Source organism: Mus musculus, chromosome 10 (genome assembly GCF_000001635.26).
Source record: "Mus musculus strain C57BL/6J chromosome 10, GRCm38.p6 C57BL/6J".
Lineage (NCBI taxonomy): Eukaryota > Metazoa > Chordata > Mammalia > Rodentia > Muridae > Mus > Mus musculus.
Genome location: NC_000076.6, coordinates 110,148,355 through 110,171,046, shown reverse-complemented (window position 1 = coordinate 110,171,046; position 22,692 = coordinate 110,148,355). Strand labels below are relative to the sequence as shown.

Sequence of the window (22,692 nt, the reverse complement as noted above, 5' to 3'; positions counted from 1 at the left end):
ACAAGCTGGCTTTGCTTAGTATAACATGTTTGTTAATTTTGATTTATTTTTATTCCCAGTACATCCTTCCACAGTTCCTCATCCCATTTCTACTCCCCTCCCCCATCTCCAAGTGGATTTCCCCCTCACCCCACCCCAAACCTCCAGGCCTCCTCATCCTGGTCCTCAAGAGTTAGGTGCCTCTTCTCTCACTGAGGTCAGACCAGGCAGTCCTCTGCTGTGTATGTGTCGGCAGACCTTGACCAGCTAGTATATGCTGGCTGGTTGTTACCTCAGTGCCTGAGAGATCTCTGGGATCCAGGTTGGTTGAAACTGCTGTTCTTCCTATGGGGTTGCCCTCCTCCTCAGCTTCTTCAGCCTTTCCCTAATTCAACCATGGGGTCTCCGACTTCAGTCCATTGGTTGGGTGTAAATATCTGCATCTGTCTCAGTCAGCTGCTTGTTGGGCCTCTCAAAGGACAGACATATTGGGCTCCTGTCTGTAAGCACACCATAGCATCAGTAGTATTGTCAGGCCTTGGAGCATCCCTGGAGATGGATCCTAAGTTGAGCCAGTCACTGGACCTTTCCCTCAGTCTCTTCTCCACTTTTGTCCCTGCAGTTAGTCTAGCCAGGAACAATTCTGAATCAGGGTTGTGGGTTTTTTGTTTGTTTGGTTTTGGGTTTTTGTTTTGTTGTTTTTGTTTTGTTTTGTTTTGTTTTGTTTTATTTTGTTGGTGTTCATGTTAAATGTCAATAAGAAAATAGAGGATTTTAACCCTGTGGTAGGACCCAATACCACAAAGTGAAAGTCATTGAACTTAAACCAAGATAACCATCAAGGCAGTCATTTCTAGAAAATTCTGTGTTCTGACTGGCAACTCTCCTTAGTTTTCCATTTATTTAATGGTAAAAAATTACTTTGTTTATCTTTTCCCCTTGTCAAAGCTTTTTCTTTGAATTGGAAAAGAAATCAGTTTCAGGGCCTAAAATTTTATACCTGTGCATTCTGAGAAAAACAAATTATCATTTCAATTGCATTTGAGTGAATAAACAAAAGAATAAAATAATAACTATGAGTACTAGCTCTCTTCTCTCCCATAAAACATTGTTTTCCACTTGAAAACACCAAGCGGATCTTCTTTATTTTAAAAATGTAAACGCACACAAGGAAAATTCAAATGATTAATGAAAAGCCATTCAGAAGCATGCTTATAAACAAAATTCTATTCCCTAGGGACAACATCCATTAACTAACTAGCTTTTGCGTATGCTTTTCTACACACACATACACACATACACACATACACACGCACACACACACACAATCACTTCAGGTCAGATGTCCACTTTACACAGCTCAGTGTAAGTTGAAGGAGTCTCGGTTGGGAAATTTCCTAGATCAGGTTGGCTCATGGACCTGTCAGTAAGAGCCCGTGTTGATTAATGACTGATGTGAGTGGGCTCCTCCCATTGTGGGTGGCACAGTCTATAGGCCACGCCCTGCGCCTTATATGTGTGTGCTGCACTTTCTGGCTGCTATAGAGTAAAAAATGAATGAAATGATTGAGAGGAGTTAATGAAGTCAGACCAGGCACTCCTCTGCTGTGTATTTTTTTTCTGTGCTGAATTTTATGCCTTGTTCTCCTAGGATGCGAGGAAGGGCTCTATAAATTAGCTGCACAGTCTTCTCGTTATATTTACTCTCTTCAAAGAAAATTCCAAAACAAAAATCTTTTAATGTTTTTATAAAGATGAAAAATTGTGCATGTTTATGAGATCATGGAATATTTCCATATGTGTGTACGTGTGATGTAAAGTCTAAATCCGATTATACTAAATATTTTTATTTCCACAAGCATTGCTTTTGTGGTTAAAACACAGACTGTCTGTTTTGTTTTGGAGGTAAAAATATGTTTGTGCTTTCATGTATGGTATGTGTGTATGTGTTCATGTATATATTCACATGTGTATGAAGGTATGTGCATGGACTGTATACACACACACACACACACACACACACACACACACACACACACATGTACATACATATGGAGATCAGAGGTTAGTGTCTAGTGGCTTCCAAGTCATTTTCTACATTATTTTTTGAGACAGGTATGTGAAGGCAAGTGGTGTGTGCTCACAGGTAGAGGATTTGCCCACTGATCCTTACTCTCTGTAGGTGCCTGCCATCAGAACTGGTTTTCCCTCCCCGACCTTTGCAGAGAGCCAGGCAGCAGAAGAGGCTAGCTATCTGTTGCCTTTCTACTGTACGATGACTAATGAGGGAAGACACTTAAAAAACAAACAAACAAACAAACAAACAAACAAACCCCTTCTGTCTGATCTCTGCAAATTCGTTGGACATAGCATCAGATTTTTTGACAGCAACAACACATTTTTTCTAATGTTCTATTTTATTATGTTTTAAGATTATAGCTGTATAGAAATACTTTGTTATCTTCTACCATAGTTTAAAATGTCACTTCCCTGCAATTCGGAAAACATCTTACTTAGCAGTACCTGTTAATCCCGCATTGATCTCTCTATTCCTTTTTTACCATGGCAGAAGAATGAGGTTTATTTCTTTATGTGGTTTCCAGGTGTTTGAATTCTTTTCTGAGAAGCAGATTCTAAACAGTGTCACTGGTGGATTTCATGTATGCATGACTCTTTTAGTCTTGTACATTGTTGTCCCTGTCTTTTACAAAAGAACCCAACAGCTTTCTCTTTTCAGTGTTTCTGCTGTGAAAGCAAGCTGGTCATATGGGTGCATACATGACGTTTGGGGCATTGCAGCGAAGAGGTCTTAGAAATGAGTTAGCAGCGGTGCTTAGTGACAGAGAGGGATAAATAGTCTTTTAAATGAAATTCATATTTCAAAGGCACATGTGCCCCTGCCCTCTAGGTACCTGCTTGCTCCCATTATTCCCCTTTGCCATTTGAGAGGTTTGCTTTATAGAAGAAAGCAGAGAGCCATTCTTATTATTCTAGGCAGCCAGATTCCTTCAAGCAAGTACTCCTGGGAGACACAAAGACATTGTTTCTAGTGTTCGTGGGTAAGGCTATCCATAGTAACTGTATGTGAAGGAAGATTGTATGTGATAAATTCCACACACTACCATTTCATAGCATAGTTTTCTGAGAGTTTATTGTTCCATTATAAAGCGCTTTCTCTCTCTCTCTCTCTCTCTCTCTCTCTCTCTCTCTCTCTCTCTCTCCATTAGGGACTCCTCCAAACAAAGTATTTACCTGATAGTTATTTTTCAAACTGAAATGCATTTAGACATTTCTACATGGTATTATCTCCATAACATTAATTGTGTAGATGTGGGAATATTGGCTTTGGATATTTATTTGATGGTGGGTCTCTCTTCTTTGCTAAGGGACCATTTCTTTTGGGGGGAGATATTCAGGGATGCTGGGTTATTCTCATATGTACAGTCTGGGGCTAGAAGAGGGTAAATGTGCTTGCTAATTCTTTTCCACACTAACCTTCTTTTTCTGAGATTCTGTGTTCTTGGATGCCAGGGTTCATCCTCCTTAAGGTAGTGTTTTTTTCTATCTTTTTACTCATTAGACTGTATTTTATACTTTCAGAAATATTGGGTCCATGAGATGGCTCATTCTGGTAGAGGCGCTTGCCACCAAGCCATGTGACCTGGGTTTGTTGGACCTCTAGGATCCATATTCTGAAAAGAGAGCTGGCATCTGCAATTGCATTTGCACATGTCACCTGTGGCATGTAGTGCCCCATATGCTATGTCACAAAACAATAAGCAAAAATGGAACTTAAAACTCTATGAAAAAAGTTATAGGATTTGGAGGGTGGGGAATTAGTGAAGATTCTCAAAGTTTTAATAAGTGTGTTAAAATGTAAGCATAAATATATTTATGCCTAGTCTGCTGGTTGCACAGTTGATACTTTTAGGCTGGGCAAATGTCATTAAGCAGCATATGACCTATTTTTCCTTCAGTTATAATAGTAAGGGAATAAATTTTATTCACATTTAAGCAGTTATCATTATAATGCATCATTTCAACTCATTTATCACACACTTTTGAACTTTGGGATGGAGACACTATTAGCCAGGGGCTTTCCTATGCAACGAGTATGTAAAACAAATGAGGCAAGACTCTGCACACTGCAGCAAAACTGTCCAATCTGCAGGCATGAGATCATGGGTAGTGTCCTGAGTACCTCCATCCCCTCTTGTAGAGTAAAACAGTGGAGATAACACTGTCTGCTTTCACACACACACACACACACACACACACACACACACACACACACACACACACACACATACATGCAGGGTTAGGGATAAGCACAGGCAAAGCATTCACCACAGCGCTATGGGACATGAACTGTCTTCCAGGTGAGCATCGTCATCAGCAGCATTATCATCAGTGATGTACTTAGCAGCCTCAAATCATGAACCTTTCTGGGAAGAATGAGCCCTAAGATGAACCCTAGAGCTAAGGCAGCCAAGTGACAGTGTAGTAACAAAAGAGCAGAGGGGCATTCAGTGTAAATACCACCTATATAGCTGTCTCCTGAGAGGCTCTGTCAGAGCCTGACAAATCCAGAAGTGGGATGCTGGCAGCCAACCACTGGACTGAGCACAGGGTCCTCAATGGAGGAGTTAGGGAAAGGACTGAAGGAGCCGAAGGGGTTTGCAGACCCACGGGAAGAACAGGAATAGTCTTTGGAAATATAATACAAGATGCAAAAACAATCAGACATTGTTTCCTTGAACTACTTAAATATGCAGTTGGTTGGAGCCAATATATATTTCTTAGGATTTATAATTTATGAAAGTTCATTCTATTAGAAAAAAAATCTATGAAGTACTCACTATATATCATCTTAATGAGGTTTTAATGGACAATTTAGTTATCCTTGAGAACTCAATGGTAATTATGTCTAATTCTGGAATGTTCTGGTCACAGAAGTAGAAAAGCTGATTTTTTTTTTAAATTCTTTCATGTCCTTACAAACTATGTTAAAGTACAATTTGTATCTAATGGTGTCTACCTGCCGTCTGTTTTCATATTAGATATTTTGTTTATATTGGAATAGGAACATAATCAATGATGAGCAGGACCTGATGAATTCCAGCTGTCCCGTTGATTTGAAACACTGTCTTCAAAATCAAATCTTACGCCGTTCTAAAATGTACGTGGTATGGTATTATCACTTGCGTAGTCGAGTCTTCTGTGACCCACAGACTAGCCAATGTTGAAGCAAGTGTACAGGGGATTAAATTGGATGCAGCAGTGTAGAGTTACTTGCCTAAGTTAACTCGTTAAGCAAAGTCTGTCTTTCACAAGATCTCACTGTTTGTATACAGAGTTAAGTACCGAAGCAGGAACCAAGTGGCTAGACACCTTTTCAAAGACAAGTCGCTGCCTAGGTAGATCTAGGCTGTGAAATAAACCTCATCTTCTTATCAGCATTTTATAATCTTAAACTACTGCTCAGTGTGTGTAGCTTTTGCTTGCTTTCACTTCTTATGCCTAACAGAGAAGACATTGCTATGAGACACGACATAAGCATTTACTGGCTTTGTGGGCTTCTTGTAGCATCCTCTGTGACTTGGCTTGATGCTCCTCATTTTCTGTCTGCGTTCTACACTTCTTAGAAGCACTTAGTTAAATGGACACTGATTTCCTAGGGTAGATTGGACAAGTCTTTAATTTGATGAATTATTGAATTTTAAAAACTTTGGATTTTGGTCATTTTAGCGTATAGCCTACTGATAAACCCTGAGGTCCCTGGCATTCAGATTTGAACAGGCTGGAGCAAAGCTGACTGCTGTTTTTATGAGATTGTCTAATCAACTCTTTGGAAAGGCCCACGTATTAAAGAACTGAGGCCTCCTGTCTCAGTTTGAACATGAAAATATTTTCAACAGGCTAATCCTCCATTGGTATAGGCTATTAAAGAAGAACAGGTTCCATCTTGACTACATTCTCTTGTAGATCTTGAGAGGCTACAAATTTATCACCCACAGACACTATGAAATAACATTTATCTTCTAAGACACTGACTTGGAAGAATATGTTCCTTGAGCCACAGTTAACTAGCAAGGACTGTCTCTGGAATGATTTTAAGTTTCCTGTTGACAAGCACTATAAATGTACACGATATGTATTAAATGCTTTGCATCTAGTCATCTATCTGAAATGCAATATGTGTTTTTTATCTCCATTCAGTATTATAACTCAGTATTAGACATATATTAATGGATGCTACTGTCAGCCATATAAGTCTAAAATAAATTAGACATGAAGAACATTCATAAAATTAGTGTTATAATATACTATGGTATTCAATTCACTTATGGAAATGGGACATTATGTTTTAACACACACACACACACACACACACACACACACACACACACACACCCCTCATATTATTATATTGCAGCTTGAAGAGATGTCTACTTTCACAAATTTGGTAGAGTTCCCAAGTACTACCTTTGCCATCATTTTATATGATGCACCAATAGAGAAAGAACAACGGAGGCAGTGAGACTGAGCAGGGAGCCCATAGCCTTCGTCCTCCATAGAAATAAACCAAGGAAAGATGTCATCTTCTACATAAACTGTCAGTTGTCTGGATGAGTGTCCTGTAGTATATTTCTTTTTCATCTGTTGTCTGGATGAGCTCTTTATTATATTATGTAACTGAGACTAGAGCTATGGGCTGTAAGAGGTGTAACAATTGCCTTGGGACTTTTGCTTACAAATTTAAAATGTTGTTGGCACTGTCACTGGAAGAATATGTTCTTATAAACCCAGTCGCTATAACCAAATGATTGACACGCTGCTATTGCTGACCTTCATAACACGATTTTATTTTGCTTTCTCGTACTATGAAAATGGTTTCTCACGTGGGCGTGAGACATGATCTTTGTGCTTCCTCAGATTGCACAGCTCTGTCCTCATCACAACTCACATGTGTTTACACTATCATAAGTCAAAAATACTTCATAAATCACCCAAAAAGAATTCATATCCACTGATAACATATTTTAGATTCCCACAAGCTTCTGCTAATCAAGGCTATAGTCTGCCTCAGACAAGTCCAAAAATCAGACTTCCAGTTCTGCCATCCCTGTGCACTATCCAGACCACGTGCATTTTGTCTTTCCCTAACACTGAAAATTCCTCTTTTGGTAACACAACAAAAATATATGTACTGGAAATGTTTCTGTGAATTTCAGCATGGGTCCCTCTCTGTGAGCTTTAACTGGAGATCTATATAGCCTTCAAAGCAGGTACTCTATGGAGGCTGTTCAGTGTGTGTGTGTGTGTGCGTGCACTCAGTTGGGGACACACATGATGTATGGCATTAATTGCTCCTAGACTGCGGAAGAAACTGTATTTGCTATCACAGGGGACTTGAAGAAAGAGAGTGATTAGAACTGTCTGGGTGTGAATTGCTTTTTTTAAAGCACATTTTTTTTTCATGTCGATCTTTCTCCTTTTTAAAAGGAACATGGGGAGGCATGCCATTCTCTAAATGAATTAGAATGGACAGATTCAATTTTTTTTACAATTTGAAAAATGGAAGGTTAAATTGAGAAAATCTCTCTCTCTCTGTGTCTCTCTGTCTCTCTCTCTGTGTGTATGTGTATGTGTGTGTGTGTGTGTGTGTGTGTGTGTGCGTGTGCGCACACACACACAAACATCATAGTTTGGATGTTTTCAAATATTCAAGGAGACGAGCAAAAAAATGTTTTATTCTGAATTTCATTGTTTAAAATGCATGGGAGCTAATTTTCTTCACTGTAAGATTTTAAGTTATCCATTTTCATTTTAGCCCACCCCCCAAAAGGTCTACTTTTTGGAAGCTGTGCTTGTGCTAATCCCTCAGTTGTGGTTTAGCTTGTTCCTCAGATTGCCAAAGGTTGCCACTCATTAGAGAGCGATTACGTTTTGGGGAATTCATTCATCACCTTGAGCCTCAACTTTATTGTTTTCAAACGAGGCTTGGCTAAGATTATTGGCTACGGTAATTACTTATCACACATTACTGTAATATCATCATTATTTAACAAGTAGTTTTGAAAAGAGCTATTAATTTATATATTTACATGTATGAATATTATGCTTGTATGTATGCATGTATGTCATATATATGTTTATAGAAACCAGAAGAGGGCACTTTATCCCCTGAAACTACAGTTGAATGTGTTTGTGAGTTACCATGTGGGTTCTAGGATCTGAATCCAGGCACTCTGCCAGAATAGCAGTTGCTTCTAAATACTGAGCTATCTCTCTAGCCCAGTACAGAGGCTTTTATTAATCATGATGTAAACTAAAAATACCCCAGTGGACTCTAGACATAGAAAAACACAGTCCTGCCTGTGGTCTATCTTCAAATTAGCATTTCTGATTTTGATCAGCCATTTTTAAAACACTTATTTTCTTTTCAATCATCCATCTCTGCATGTGTTTGAACCTGGATATATTTGCACAAGGGGCAAGTGTCCTTGGGGGCTCAACACGTGTGTCAGATAATAGAAGCTGGAGTTACAGGCACTTGTGAGCCACCCAACTTGGGTGCTAAGAAATAAATTTAATTCCTCTGCTAGAGCAGAACATGGTCTTTGCTGCTAAGCTACCTTTCCAGTCTCTTTATTATTATTATTATTATTATTATTATTATTATTATTATTATAGCTTCTAAGAAGACAGGGAGCAAGATAACTGATTTTGAAAAAAACATGAAAGGAACCTCTTTTTCTTTCCTTTTCTTTTCTTTTCTTTTCTTTTCTTTTCTTTCCTTTCCTTTCCTTTCCTTTCCTTTCCTTTCCTTTTCTTTATTGCCATTTCTGCAATTCAAAAAATGGAGCAGACACCAAAGGAAGGGCCATTCAGTGACCGACCCAACTTGGGATCTATCCCGTGAGCAGGTGCCAAACCCAGACACTGATGCCATGTTGTGCTTGCAGACAGGAGCCTGGCATGGCTGACCTCTGAGAGGCTCTATCGGCAACTGACTGGGACAGATGTAGATAGTTACAGTCAACCACTGGTCTGAGGTCAGAGACCACTGTAGAAGAGTTAGGGGAAGGACTGAAGGAGCTGAAGGGGACTGCAGCCCCATAGGAAGACCATCAGTGTCAATTACCCCAGATCCCTGGGAGCTCCCAGAGACTGAGCCACCAACCAAAGAACATACACAGTCTGGCCCATGGCCAAAGACACATAGGTAGTAGAGGACTGCATATGCCTAATTCTGTAAAGACTTGAGGAACCAGGGAAGGGGGGCGCTAGGGGAGGTTAGTGGGGGATTAAGAGTGTGCATATGTGTGGGTGGGTGGAAGAACACTGTCTCAAGGGAAAAAGACAGGTGGGTGGGGTGAAGAGCTCTGGGAGGGGAGAACAAGAAGGGGGACAACATCTGTAATATAAAACAATAATTTAATAAAGAAGAATTGAATGAGGTATTGGATATTCCACAATTTATGCCCGAGTCACAGAGTATTGAGGATTCAAAGCTGAAAACCATAGGTGGCCTGTTGATAGTGTTTTGAAAGAGGCTTATGGTGAGCATTAGAAGAGTGAGACCCAGAGAAACTGACTATATGTAAAATGAGATAATGGGTCAGATTCTTACGGGTCAAATGAGGTAGAAGGATGGGTGGGGTCAGACGGTTTAAAAATGCATTCTGAAGCTGTCATCCTGTGATAAGTATCTGAAGTTAGACAATTACTGGTTCGTACAAGTCTATTACTTATCAGATTATATTTTATATTTTCTGTGTCAGCTACTACAAAAGCCTAGGAGATGGTTAGTGTTCTATCTCCTCCTGCCAGCGTTGACTATCGTTGCTATGGTTATAGACACAGACACACGTGTTAGCAATACCCTTCTACCCAGAACCCTGCCCCCAACCACTCATCATATGTGAGGAATGAACTGCCTTAGCCACTTGGTGGAAGCTGGCACTCCCTCTGTCGAGGTCCTTAGTGAGAGGCCAGATGCTAACACTATATTCAGGCAGCTCGAGCTGTTAACCAGAAAGATTTATTTCCCACCCTGTATGATATGAAGCAGCTCAGGCACAGGAAGTCAACCCTCCCAGAAATACACACACACAATTCATTTCACTGCCCAGAACTTTATCATTTTTATATCCTAGGGCTCAAGGAACATAAAGATTTGAGTGAATACCGGCGAGAAAGGAGGGGGGAGGTGTAGACTTATTCAAATTCAAGGTTTATGGTTCTCTCACAAGACACTCCAGCTCTCCTGTTTTTTGGCACAATGCTCATCCCAGCCATTATTACTATTTCATGATTTCACTTGAGTGAAGGAGGCAGGGGACGACAGTGATTCGAAGCCCTGGTGTTTCTCACACCCATCACGTTGATAAAGGTCCATTACATTCTGTGTGATGTTCATCCGTATGAATTTTTAATTGTGTAAGTACTAGGAAAATGTGGTCTGAAGCTAGTTGTAATTGTTCTTAAGCATTTTTAAAATTAAGGAGTATTAGTTCTTATGCTTCAGCTCCTGGTTTGTTCTTTTATGTTGTGTGGTTCACAGTAGTTGTGTCATATTTACTAATTGATTATGGTGTAGAGAATTGATAAAATATAAATTTGGATGAAATAGGATGAAATACCTATGCATCTATGTACACACACACACACACACACACACACATATGTAAAAATTACATTGTTCTGTAAACACTGCTGAAGCCAGACAGGGAGGTGTAAATTCTATTACCATATAGATTGGTAGATGAAACAAATGTTTGTACAAACCCAGAGACTATGGAATACATTACCCAGACATTTTCAATCAGTAACATTTGTAATACAGTTTTATGTTCGGCAGCATCTTATTAGAAATTGATGGGTACCAAGCCATGCTGAGAGAAGAGCAACTGAGCATACATGAGGGCAAGTGAGTGATTCATTATAGTGTCTGCCTTGGGTGTCTGGATGCAGGATGGCTTTCAAGGCTGGAAACGCATTTGTGTGCTCATGAATATGTGTTTTTCGAATGACAGTATGATGTTTTCCTGCTATTGAAAACAGATTTACTCTTCCCCTAAATTCTTTTAGGGTGAAAATATGAAAACAGATTTAAAAATAAGATCTCTGTCCCACTCCCCATTAGGCAGGGGAGAGTTGCTGGAGCATCCTGATGGCTGATGTACATCTGGGAGATTAATCTGACAACAATACATGCACTAGGCTAGAAAAAAACATGATGATGTCAGAGTAGTGAGAGACTGTTACAGAACAAGAGCAGCCCTCAAGGGCATTGGTCTGTCAGGAAGTCATAACTTGGGGTGTTGCAATGTTTGCAGTTGTTTTCAGTTTTTACAATGCCCAGAGGATGTTTCTAATATTGCATGGGCTGCAGTCAGTAAAGTTTCCTGTATTTTAAGAGATCTACACATCCAAAGAGTACCAGTGAAGCCCTTGTGCACATGATGTGCTAAGGCCTGTGGGAGTTTGAGGGAATGTCGTCAGAGAGGCAGCACTGTTGGTGTTAAGGAATGCAGGCAAAACTGCCTTGCTCCTTCTTCTAAGCATGGGAGACTAACATGCTACTTGCAAGATGCATCTCTATGTATATGCCATTCCTGTCTCAGAAAGCATTCTATCATAAGGATGTTCTTTGCTTCACTCATTAAAAAGAAACAGGAAGGTAATTCTTGATGGTATCATACAGAAAAGCATTCTGACCTTTAAATAGTTGACAATACCAGAAAAAAAAAAGCACAAGATAAGAATTTTGAATAAATCCCTTCAAGGGAAAGTAGGATCCTGGGAGATGAATTCACATATTCATTTTTCAGTAGTAAAATCAATATAGGAAAAAATTTGTGTTCAAATTCATCCATACTTTCAGCCCAAGTTCTTTGCACATCTTTAATGAATTGGGTACTGCTCTGAGAATGAGGCATCCAGTAATGTCTTAAAGGAAATTACCTCATAAGAAGAAGACTGAAAATAAACCAGGTAGTGTAGGGACACTAAAAATCAGGGTGTGGGGTTGGGAATTAAAGAGTATTAATTTAGATGGGACAATTTGGATAGAAAACAAAGAGCTGAATCAACGGTGCACCAGCAGAGTGACCAGCAAGAGAAGCTCTATGTGTGTTTTCCATATGAAGAATAGTAGGGGACCAGAGATCAAAAGGGAGGCCTGAAGGCAATGAGGTTGTGTGGACCTGAGTATCAGAGGTTTTCCACAGCTATCTCTGGCCCAGCCTGGTGCGAGAGTCCCAGCTAAGGGAAGCAATTGTGGGCAGGGAGGGAGGCTGCTGCAGTTGGCTCCACCTTGGTCTCTGTCAGGTCTTCCAGGTTTCTCTGTTACTCCATACTGTCCTGCCCTGAGTTGGGTCAGGCTGGGCCAATGAGAGGCCAACTAGCCAGTGAGGAGTGCAGCAGGGTTTCAGGCAGCTTATCAGAGCTGACCTTTTTCCAAGTGTTACAGCTCTTTGGACAGAAGGCTCAGGCTGCCAAGTAGTTCTCCAACACCCTTAACCCTTCCTGATAGGATTCTTATACACAGCTTGGCCTGAGTAAGTGTCTGACAACAGGTACTTCTCATTGTTTTGGTCTGAGAGCTTTGGGGAAACCTTATTTGCATGTGGGAGGGCTTGGTGCAGCTCCTTTGTGACTGATGGCAACATACCTCTGTGGTGGACTGTGGGAGGCTGTGGCTAACAGGAGCCAGGACCCAGGAGGCCTGGCCGAACACCTGCTATCCCAACAGGAAGAAATCACCACCCACTGGGTCACTGGGGTTCCAGACCTTTGCTCAACCGGGACCTAGCTGTCTTGCAGCCCACTGTGCCACAAGAGTGAATAGGAGGTAGTCGAAATACCAAGTGTGGGGGGAACTCTGGAAATTAGAGAACCATTTTACTGGGAGTTACTTCAGGAGCTACTAGAAGATCCTGAGTATAAAAATGTGGTCTGATGAAAGTGTCAGGCACGGAGCTCTGTGCTTTATGTGTAGGAAAAGAACAAAACCAAAAACCAAAATCCAACCAAACAAAAATCTTCCTGCGATTCGGAAGGAGGGGAAGCTGGAATCTAGCACTGTAGTCTATGAGTGAGGACTCGAGTTGACTAAGCTGTGCTAGTGCAGTCAGGGTGGTGATGAAGGTAGAGCTTAAATGTAGGGAGATGGATGGAAAGTGGGTTGAGCAAGAAGTCAATGATCTCTTCAGGTTTATTCATTGCTAACACTTTATGTGGTACCTTATGTAATATCAGCATTACACACCTCAAGACCTTTTCAGCTATTTTAAGATGATACTAGGCAGTCTTCCCTAATTCATATTTTAGTCTTGTGCTTTATATTGTAAATCATTCTAGAATTTGATTTTTTTCTACATTTTTTGTACTAACAATAGTGAACACACATGATGGAATTTCAAACAGTGTATAATCGATATTTAGTTGAGGTATGAAGTATAAATAATAGCTAAGATTGTGATTCTTAGAAGCATACTGCCAGGGTTTAATTACTGGCAGCACCACTAATGATCTTCCATTAAAAGAAACCTAGTTATTCTCCTATCTATAAGTAAAAAAATGATAAGATTGAATGCTTTAGAGGGACATTGAGGAGAATTTAATGGCTTTACATGCAAAACATGCTCTGAACAATGTTTGTATATAATGAATTTTTATTGTGTTAATAATTTTATTATCTATTAATACCATTGCTAATAAGAATAGATGTATAGAGACGAATAAAAATAGGAAGTTACAGAAGCTAGAAGCTTGAGTAATACACAAACTAAACAAACAAAAGACGTGTAATTGAATATGAAATGTGTACAAAATTAATGATACATGCTAACAGACTATTCTTGCATTGCAACATGCTTTGTATTTGTTATCTATGAGAAGAAACATAATTATAAATGCACTAGATCAATTTTTAAATTATTACTTGTATCATCCATCTATTTTTATTTGTTTGGTGTCTTTATTTTCCTTTGCAATCTTTTCATAATTTAATATCTAAATTGATTTGGCATATCTTCTAGAATATGTTTCTCAGTGGCATCTTTAAATATTAAAGATACTAAATTGAATATGTGCAGTATATAAATGTAATTGTTCACTAGTTTGAGAACAATGTTTTCATATTTTTAAAAAAGTCTTAAACTTATCTAAAAGTTATCAGATGCTATTATCTATAATTTTTAAAAGTCTTTTTTTCTCACAAAAGAATAAAGTTATAAAAATTGAGCCCATAAATAGTGTCTTTCTTTGAAGTATAGTAACAAGATTCCAACTGGCTTGGACATAAGTGTTCAATAAACATTTGTAGCTTGATTAATGTCTATTTATAAATTTTGTGTGCTAAATGAAGTGAGATAGAAATTCTGAGCATGCTGTACAAATCAAACCAAGCATAAAACAATGTGGCTTTTGAAGTCTTCTTATGATAAGTGGCCTTTAGTTTGACATTTTGAAGCTGACTTGACAGCATTAGGGTACTCACAGATGTTGATCCTGTGCCTATTTTGTAATGTTCATTGTTATTTGAGTTCAAAATTGTGCTTATAAACGTATGTGTGAAACAGCTCCTCTTTCTCTGGTTATTCTTTTTGTTTTGGACTGTTTCAGTGAAGCATACCCTTTGTTAACTTTGATTTTTTCCTTGAGTAAATTCTACAACATCAAGAATGTATATTACCAACCTACAGTATCAAGATTAGTGTTTAAGTGGCAACATACAGTATTATTACCATAGCATACTCTATATCCTTAAACAGTCATATTAACTTTGATAGTTCAGTTGAAATCTCTCCTCTCTGTTTATAATGACATCCTGTTCATTGCATCTCCTTTGGAAAAAAAATATAGAATACAGTTCCTAAAATGTTAGAAACAGCAGGTTTGAGGAGAAACAGGAATGAGAGCTCATCCCACTGTGTTACACACATGGCTATGTCTCTGGTTTCCATCTTCAGAATTGCCATAATGGCATAATTAAGGCATTTGCAAGGGAGTTGACACTGGGACCAATTCATAGCCACTGGGGTTACAGACATAGCTTGAGAAGAAGGCTCTATAGATGTAGCATGTAGTTGTGTAGAAGCAAGGTGAGACAATAATGATCAGGCTGTGTAGACGATAGACTGTAGGAAGCCACGGACAAGAATGTAAGTTGGAGTGGAAGCTAGATTCTCTGTTCAAAACTGTAGGCAGGAGTGTGAACAGCATGCCCCTCATTTCTGGATTCTTCTGCTTCATGGTGAGGAAGCTCCTGATCCAGCCATCTCTCTTGTGGCGTTCAAGAGTACACACCATGCCTAGAGATTAACACATGATTACTGCTGGCAGCTCTGGGCACTGTAGCTAGCCAGAAGTTGTAACTTCCTCCAAAGATATCAGCTCAAAACTGTTTGTTTCAGTTTCCTGGGCTAAATTTAATCTGGTACCTTCTGTGCTCCTAATAGCAAGCATTTTCATAATTCTTTATGGAACCCAATAGAGCTGGCTTTGGAATCAAATCAATCATTCGCCTTCAGACCAGACCTTCAGTTTTCCACATTATCCTGCTTACAGAAATATCCGATTAGCTGGGGGTTGTGTTTGTTTGTTTGTTTCTGTTTTTATGTTTTGACTGATTATGTGAAATAGTTTAAACAACTATGGGAGAAATGAGATAATTTCTTCCTTCTGATGTTTTTTGATGATCTCAATTACTTGTATTTAAGAACTTAGGATCGAATGAATTATCTATTCTTATTTGGATGAGAGAAGAATACAACTGTTACTGCATTATGTCAGTAAAAATTTCAGATGCACATCTGAGAGTTTCATTCTCTATTTTTAGGGCCTTTTCACTTTCTGAACATTGGGTGAACAACTCACTGCTTATTTAGCAGATTGTACATTAAAAAATGTAAAGTACAGAGGCAGGAATATCATACGTTTGGTGATAATTACAAGTGTTCATTTCCTCACTAAGTACTAGGCATTCCACATGGTTTCTATAGCAACCTATGGTCTGTTAAATTAAGTGCCTAATGTGAATATATGAATAAGTTTTGGTACTTAAGGAAAAAATTATCCTCAAACACTGGGATGGTATGTGAGTTTATAGTTGCAGTTAAGCATATTAGTTTTATGTTAATTCCTAGGTTATCTTTAGAAAAATGATTTTTTAAGTTTTTCAGATTCTAAAAAAAAATTGCTACTGCATGAAGAATGAATATATTTTAATGAATTTCTAAATGGCCTACTGAACCAGATTCTCCCAGTCCCTCAGCTACTCTTTGGTTGCAAATTATGCAAATGTACAAGCTGCCTTAACTCTTCCAGGACACTAGGGTACCATTTGGCAAGCTACTCCCGGGAACAAGTCTATCCTGGGGCAGGGGATAGAAAAGAAGAAAGGCCATTTTACAGAGATTAAGGCAGGGCTGCTTAATTTATCAAACATCCCTGGAAAGCAGAGGTGACATTATGGTAATTTTTCTGAAAATAAAAGCATAGATACCATCAGCAGGCTATAGGAACCTGTGCAGAACTGCAGGCATGATCAGTGACAGCAATGTGTGTGGACTCTGAGATACAAGCTGAAATTCCACATAAAACCTGAAACTGGAAGCCCCAGCTGCCCCTAGGAGAAATGAGGCAACACTGGACACATTCCTACTCCCAGCCACACTGTCCCAGGAACAGTGTCAGAGGCAGCAGTTACAAGAATTTAGCTAGATTTATCTTTACTTTTTATGCCAGGGCATCTTAGGTTGTCAGCCTTTGAGTATTAGTGAACTTAAAAAAAAAAAAATTCATGCCAAGCCTCTTGGCATAGGCCTGTCATCTCAGCTCCTCTGAAGTCTGATCACATATGCAGGATCTGTATTGATGACAGGGTGAATTCAAGGACAGAAATTCAAATTAATTATGTTCTCTGTCAGAATACAAAGTAAAAGAGGCCGGGGATAGAGCGCAGTTTCCAATGCTTGCTTCGGATGCAGGAGACCTCGGGATTCAATACACGATGCTAAAAACACTGTTTATTATATGGTTCAGCTTAATATTTGAAAATACTGTGATGCATGGACATTCATGATGGTGTAGCAGAGTTTAGTCATTTCACTCAAGCCACTAAAATGCAGTGTTTAGCTAAATGACCAAGGCAGCCTTCTGGGTTATTTCAGATACCCAGAAGGCATTAGAACTTTTTCTATCCCTATCACTGACTGAGTCACAAATTGGATGTATCAGAGAGAAGGCCTGCCTTGTCATGTCACCTGACTCAGATACCCAGGGTAGGATGGAGGTGATGGTGAATAAAGAATATTGTTCCGTGTCCCTATCCCTCCTAGAGATACCACTTAGAAGTTTAAGCATATGGCTCCTTCACTTTTCATCATAGATGCATATGTTTTTCCCAATAAAATATAGGAAGAAATGAAGCCAGGCAGTAACACCTTTCCTATGGAAGGATTAACAAGTGTCTATTCTTCAATATACTTCTGTTTAGGACTGGACAAATGCTCATTATCTTTAATGTTATATCAAAGTATACATCCAGAAGTCTGTTCCTCATACTACACTGTTTTTTTTAAACAATGAAGAATCTTCTAAAAGAAATAAAGTACATTTTAAAAATGTCTTCCTAGATTTATTACTTTACTTTATTACTTTATGTGTATGTGTTTGGATTACACATATGTATGTATGTATGTAACTCATACTTAGGAATCAGAAGAGGGTATTAGATCCTTCTTAAACTGGAGTTGCTGATTATTGTGAGCCATATTTGAGTACTAAGAACTTAATCTATATTCTCTGAAGAGTATCAAGTACTTTTAACCAGCCCAGCCAGAAGTTCGTTTGTTTGTTTTTCAAATCTATGCAGTTCCTTAATGTGAGAAAGAAAATACAGAAGAGTTCAAACATTTTCCTAATATTAAATAATTTGCTTAAATATTTAAAAACTAAACCAATTTTTAAAAGTTGTATTTATTTTTTTCCCATTTTTATTAGGTATTTAGCTAATTTACATTTCCAATGCTATACCAAAAGTCACCCATACCTCCCCTCCCCTACCCACCCACTCTCCCTTTTTGGCCCTGGCGTTCCCCTATACTGGGGCATATAAAGTTTGCAAGTCCAATGGGCCTCTCTTTGCAGTGATGACCGACTAGGCCATCTTTTGATACATATGCAGCTAGAGACAAGAGCTCCAGGGTACTAGTTAGTTCATAATGTTGTTCCACCTATAGGGTTGCAGATCCCTTTAGCTCCTTGGGTGCTTTCTCTAGTTCCTCCATTGGGGGCCCTGTGGTCCATTCAATAGCTGACTGTGAGCATCCACTTTTGTGTTTGCTAGGCCCTGGCATAGTCTCACAAGAGAGAGCTACATCTGGGTCCTTTCAGCAAAATCTTGCTAGTGTATGCAATCTTAAAGTTAATAATCATCCATAATTTGTATCAGTGAATTATCTTTCTAAAACGCTAGGCAGTTTTGTGCATATGAATTTCTGCACTGGATGCTTTCTATACAAGTGAAGTGATGCACAAGTGCTCACTCTGGGTCTAGATGATTTCGCCTTGCATAATCCTATCCAGAAACATCCATGCAGGTTAGCTGTTTTCCCAACAGTGAGGTAAGGGCTGGGGAGAGAGCTTAGTCAGTGAAAAGTGCTCGCCTGTGAAAACCCAAAGAACTGACATCAATCTCTAAGATCTGCAAAAAAGCTAGGTCCAGAGGCATGCATCTGTAGTGTACCTTCCTATACAGAGATGGGATGTGGAGTCTGGGGAATTCCCTATAAGGCATTCTGGAGTACACATTAGCAGCAGAAGCAAGAGAGACCCAACTTTTGACAGTTGACCTCTGACCTCTAACAAAGATACAAGCATGCACCTATACTAATAAACACACACACACACACACACACACACACACACACACACACACACACATTCACACACAGAGTTTTACAAGTGTTATGATATATGTGCCAATTTATTCTACTATATTTTTTATTTCTCTCTATATTATAACATTATCTAAACCTCAACTATAGATACAATTTATTTTTTAAAAGAAATGTATCAACCGTAAAGTAAGATTTTATTAATGGAGTGGTTAATAAGTCCTTACTCTTTAAATGCTTTTGCATAAGGATATTGAAATATACACATCATACTATACTTGAGAAGTGTACTGCTAGAATGGAAATTATATCAGAATCATGTGCAGGTTGAGTACCTGAAATTATGTGGTCCTTGCTTTTATATGCAAGAAGGATATTGGTAATTTTATGAATCAGCCTACACAGTAATTTCTCTGCTTTAAATGTTGTCATGTCTTAAACTATGCGAATCAGTCTTGATAACAAATCAAAAGAAATTAATAATAATCTGTACTCCAGGCAGATCTGGAAGTCAGTTCTTAGCCCAGTATCACTTCAACTTTATACTCACTCTCCCAGTTAACCCTGCCAAATGCTGGAATTACAGACATTTCTAACTATGCAAAACAATATATACTGGGGACCACAGCAAATAAAAGTAGGCAGATACGACAACATTTTCAAAAAGAGGTCATATTTTAAATGTAATATTTTTATCTTTAATTGATGATAATTAGCATATTCTCAAACACACAAAATATATGTGGGAATCTATAAAACAAGGAAATCGTGGTGGTGTGGCATTTTAGAGTTGGACTCTCCTTTTCTTTTTCATTATCTTACGAACATTCTCGCTGAATAGTAATTTCATTTTGTCGTAGATGTTTTTATTCCTAGTTACCACTTAGAAGATCCACTGTTGCAATGACAATTGAACTTTTTAAGACAATGGATAAAAAGAAAGGCAATAATAAAAACACATGGAAAGTTCTAAATGATGTTTCTATATATAATTCTAGAAAATATTTGAGAAAATATTTTGCCTTCTACGTGAAGGAAATACTTGTATAAAATCATAAATGTAATTGAAATTGGGAAACCTTCACATAAAATTTTCTCCTAAATGTTTATGTCAATTTTTTGTTAACATGTGCTCACCACACAAAATAATGGGTTTTACTGTACATGAGTGTTTAAAGATATATTCCATGTTTTGTAACAATAGCAGTATTTTATTAGATTCTAAATATATAATTCAGAAGACTTGCCTTCATAAACAATGTTAAGAATATCCTTTGGGAATTCTTGATCCTTTGAGACTTGTTATTTCTTTGGTTTATGATAAAGATTTTTAACGTGAACTAAAGGATGTTTTCTCATAGTCATTTATCAAGGGCTCTTGTAATCCAGAATTATATATATAAATCGTGGAACCATTCCACCTTCTCAGGAAAAGCACTGTGAGGTAGGGACACTTATTTCCATTTAGAAGAAGCTCAGAAAAATTAAACTTGTTAAAGTTACGACATTAATGGGTAAATGAATTGAATTCCAAAGTCAATAGTTTAGTCTTTTGATTGGAATTTATTACCACAGAAAAATATGGATGTAAATATTCATAAGTATACTGGGATGAGTGAATTGCTTCAACTATGTAAATGGCTAAATTTCAGAGATTATGGGCAATATAGCAACTAATGATTGTGGGGAATTGTAGGCTGGTCTCCAGTTGAACTGAGGTCTGAACCCCGATGGTCATAATTCACCTACGTGACCTACATAGGCGTCTGCTCATGCTCCTGGAACTCTTGCCCTTGCTTAAGTTACCGCCCAGCACAGCCCCCTCAAGAGAAGCATGGTTAGTAGTCATGTAGACAATGGCCCAAGCTTCTGACCTTCAGGCTAAACTCCTCCCCAGTTACCTAGCAACAGTAAAGACCATTAAAAGGGCTGTTCAGCCCCCACCTCCCTCTCTTACTCATATGCTCTTACTTTTATTTTTTGTTTGTTTCAAATGTTGGTTTCCCCTGTAAGATAGATTTTTTTTAATTAGATATTTTCTTTATTTACATTTCAAATGTTATCCTGAAAGTTCCCTACACCCTCCCCCGACCCTGCTCCCCTACCCACCCTCCCACTTCTTGGCCCTGGCATTCCCCTGTCCTGGGGCATATAAAGTTTGCAAGACCAAGGGGCCTCTCTTCCCAATGATGGACGACTAGGCCATCTTCTGCTACATATGCAGCTAGAGACACGAGCTCTGGGGGTACTGGTTAGTTCATATTGTTGTTCCTCCTATAGGGTTGCAGACCCCTTCAGCTCCTTGGGTACTTTCTCTAGCTCCTCCATTGGGGGCCCTGTGTTCCATCCTATAGATGACTGTGAGCATCCACTTCTGTATTTGCCAGGCACTGGCATAGCCTCACACGAGACAGCTATATCAGGGTCCTTTCAGCAAAATCTTGCTGGCATGCAATAGTGCCTGCATTTGGTGGCTGATTATGGGATGGATTCCCAGGTGGGGTAGACTCTGGATGGTCCATCCTTTCCTCTTAGCTCCAAACTTTGTAACTCCTTCCATAGCTCTTACTTCTTACCCCTCACTCTCTCCCCTCTCTCCTCTCTGTGTTCTCTCTCTCACTCCTTTGTTCTCTTACCTCTCACTTCTCTCTCATCTCTCTTCTCTTCCCTTTCTCTTTGTCATCTCCTCTCTCTTTCTCTCTAGCCTCCCCCCTTCCTTCTCTTCCCCCACCCCTGCATTTCGTTAATAAAGCTCTTAAACCATAGAAAGTCTCTGCTCCATCAAGATCCACTGCACACCGGACATGGGCTATTCCCCCACCCTTTCTTCCCCAGGGCTTTCCTCAGGGCCCCCCTTTTGTTCCCAACAAATGATAGAATTTGATATATCCAGTGATTTTTTAAGAGGTAACATTGACTTCTGAAACTGCATTTAAAGTTGAAACTGTTTTTTACTGTGTTGAGAGGAAACACTCCAAAGATATGGAAATTGCAGAATTTTATTAAAACACATAGACAAAGGAAAAAGAAAAGACACAACAAGGAAATTCTTGCCACTTATTTTAGATATTTAAAATTTATTGTGAACAATTTCCTGTATTAATCAGAATACAATACTTCTCAAGCTTTGTACAATTTATAGGAGAAAGTTGGCATTGAAAATGTCCTTGTATTTTATAGCTAATTGGATTTCAGTCTATTGTGCTTCCAGAAACCATGCTAAATATTGACTCACACAAATAATCTCTACTTACCTAAATTTAGTACTCTTGTTTTAAATGTTTTGCATATATTTGACAACTTTCTGTGTTCTATTAGGAGAATATTGGGTGCCTGCGCTAATTCCAAAGAACATGGTTATTTTTCAGTTGTGTTGGAAAGAGTCATGATTTTTAAATCTATTTCATTATTTGATTCCTGTCATAGAAAACTTTTAATTTAATTGACATTTTAATTAATAAGTAAGGAGTTCTCAGAGATACTACTTGACACAAAACAACTGTTTTGATACTGTGCCGCTGCTTGTCATTTTATTTGTGTATTAGAGCATGACACACAAGTTTTCTTGTCTATATGGAACACCTAAGGAATTAGCCATTAATTGAAAAAATACCGGCATCTCTTAGGACAAAAAGTAGTATTTCAGCCTAATTAAATGTATTAATTAAAAATAGAATCTTTAGATGGCTTTCATGTATTACCAAACTCACAATACAGTCCTATTCCAGGAATTGTTGGTTACTTCTCCTTATTTTTTGTTTGAATATAAAAGAATAAACCATCGAAATTTATCTTCTGG

General features: G+C 38.6%; 1 protein-coding gene and 1 long non-coding RNA gene across 2 annotated transcripts in view; both read left to right on the top strand.

The window, feature by feature from the left end:
- The window catches only part of Nav3 (neuron navigator 3), a 774,463-nt gene that overhangs the window by 284,676 nt on the left and 467,095 nt on the right, over positions 1–22,692 (top strand). The window lies entirely within an intron of this gene.
- LOC115487471 overlaps positions 1–22,692 on the top strand; it is a 77,726-nt gene that overhangs the window by 36,671 nt on the left and 18,363 nt on the right. The window contains exon 2 of the long non-coding RNA XR_003949035.1: positions 1–22,692. This exon is cut by the window's left edge and continues 17,746 nt beyond it; it is cut by the window's right edge and continues 18,363 nt beyond it. This is a non-coding gene — a long non-coding RNA (uncharacterized LOC115487471).